The sequence below is a fragment of the Acomys minous genome (genome assembly GCF_964271855.1).
Source record: "Acomys minous genome assembly, chromosome: 16".
Lineage (NCBI taxonomy): Eukaryota > Metazoa > Chordata > Mammalia > Rodentia > Muridae > Acomys > Acomys minous.
Window position 1 is genome coordinate 93,395,314 of NC_140498.1, and position 2,571 is coordinate 93,397,884.

Sequence of the window (2,571 nt, forward strand, 5' to 3'; positions counted from 1 at the left end):
CACGTTTCGGTTCTCTCAGGTTAGTGACTAGGAGAAGAATTTTGAGCCCATTGACGGGTGTGTGTATTCACTTTATAAAAGATCGTCAGTCTTCCCCGGCAGGACTGCTGTTTTTCATTCCATGCCCTCGCCAATACAGTGTATTTAGAAGGTTTGCTCGTCTGAGAAAGTCGTTCTAACGTGTATGCAGGGGTTTTTTGGTTTGGTTTAATTTGTACTTCCCTGCCTGGTAGAGACATTGAGATCTTTTCTTGGGCTCATTGGCCGTTTTCATGTTTTCTTTTGTGAAAGCATTTGCTCAGACATTTCGCCTACTTAAAAAAGAGAGCTTGGCCAGGCGGTGGTGGTGGTGCACGCCTTTAATCACAGCACTTGGGAGGCAGAGGCAGGCGGATCGCTGTGAGTTCAAGGCCAGCCTGGTCTACAAAGTGAGTCTAGGACAGCCAAGGCTACACAGAGAGACCCTGTCTCGGGGGGAAAAAAAAGAGAGAGAGAGAAAAAGAGGTTGGGGCTGGAGAGATGGCTTAGCAGTTAAGAGCACTGCCTGCTCTTCCAAAGGACCCGGGTTCAATTCCCAGCACCCACATGGCAGCTCACAACTGTCTGTAACTCCAAGATCTGACACTCTCACACCAACACACAAAATAAAAATTAAATAAAAAATATTAAAGAGAGAGAGAGAGAGAGAACGCTTGATGGGGCTGGAGAGGTGGCTCAGTGGTTAAGAGCACCGGCTGCTCTTCCAGAGGTCCTGAGTTCAATCCCCAGCAACCGCGTGGTGCCTCAGTGGTTAAGAGCACTGGCTGCTCTGCTCTTACAGAGGTCCCAGCACCTACATGTTCGCTCACTGTCTGTAACTCCAGTTCTGGGTGCACTGACCCCTCTTCTGGTATTGGGCTCATGTGGCAGTGCCTTTCCCCTCAGAGCCATCTCGAAGGCCCTGCCTGCTGTGGATGCTTTTGTTTTCTTTGTCTCAGTAATAAGGGGTTTTGTTTTTTGTTTGTTTGTTTTTTGAGACAGGGTTTCTCTGTGTAGCCTTGGCTGTCCTAGACTCAATTTGTAGACCAGGCTGGCCTCGAACTCAGCGATCCACCTGCCTCTGCCTCCTGAGTGCTGGGATTAAAGACGTGCGTAACCACCGCCTGGCTTTTTGGTTTTGTTTTTTTGTTTTTGTTATTTGCTTTTTAAAAAGACTTATTTTTATTTTTAATATGATTATGTGTGTGTGTGTGTGTGTACCTGTGTTTGTGTATGAACACGTGAATGCAGGTGCCTGTGGAGCCCAGAGGTGTTGGGTCCCCCTGGGGCTGGGGTCACATGTAGTAACTGGTGGCGGGTGCTGGGAACTGAGCTCAGGTCCCCTGCAAGAACAGCATGTGCTCTTAACTACTGAACTGTCTCTCCAGCCCTAATCTTTTTCCTTTTCCTTTTTCCTTTTTCTTTTTTTTTCCTCCCTTGAGACAGGTCTTACTATATAATAAGATTGGCTTTGAATTCCTGATCCTCCTGCCTCAGTCTATGAAGTGCTGGGATTACAGGCCTGTGTCACCACATCTGTTAAGAATATATGTTCGGGGTCCACCCGCATTTTACCATATATTGGCATTCGCTTTCTCTTCATAGCTGAATACTACCTGATCACTGTATGGATAGACCATAAAGTATCTACCCATCTGTTGAGCCATTCTAACTTGTAGTATCTTGTGATTTTAATTTGTACTTCATCGTCTAGCCATTTGAGCATCTTTGCCTGTTGTTATTGGCTGTTAGCATATCTTCTCTAGTAAAGTTTTATTTAAAGACTTTTATTATTTTATTTTATTTTAATTTTTGATTTTTTTTTTTTTGGTTTTTTTTTTTTTGGTTTTTCGAGACAGGGTTTCTCTGTGTAGCCTTGGCCATCCTGGACTCGCTTTGTAGACCAGGCTGGCCTCGAACTCACAGCGATCCGCCTGCCTCTGCCTCCCAAGTGCTGGGATTAAAGGCGTGCGCCACCACGCCCGGCCCCTATTTTTTGACTTTTATTAAGCACTTTGACTATTTTGACAACTTCATTATATATATATATATATATTCTGTCCACTCGCTGCTGCCCACCTCTCACTACTTCCGAGCCCCCAACACATCCTCTTCCCAGTTTACGTCTGCCTGCCTGCCTTCTTCCTTTTTTATAACCACCGAGGCCAATTTATTTGCCCCCTTCCATTTTGTACTAATGGTGGAACCAGGGCCTTGCAAGTGGCTCTGAGCTAACCTCTGACCCCCAGATACAGCCATAAGACTGTTCTGTGTGGGGCCCTTATGTACCACGTGCATATTTGGCTCCGGTGGGAGAGCCAGCCTTGTGTATCTGTGAAGACACTTGCAGCTTAGCACGATCCTTATTTCTGTTCACGTTGCCATCCTGCGAGGCCCTGGCTCATTATCTCGAGGACCTGTGTGAGTTGGTGGGCGCTGTTAACTGAATAGATGGTGCTTAGTCCAGGAGGGCTTCTGGGAAGAAGCAGCTTGTGTGGACCGGTTCCTCGGGCTCGCTTCCATCCGTAGGATAGCCCTGATTTGCCACCTCAA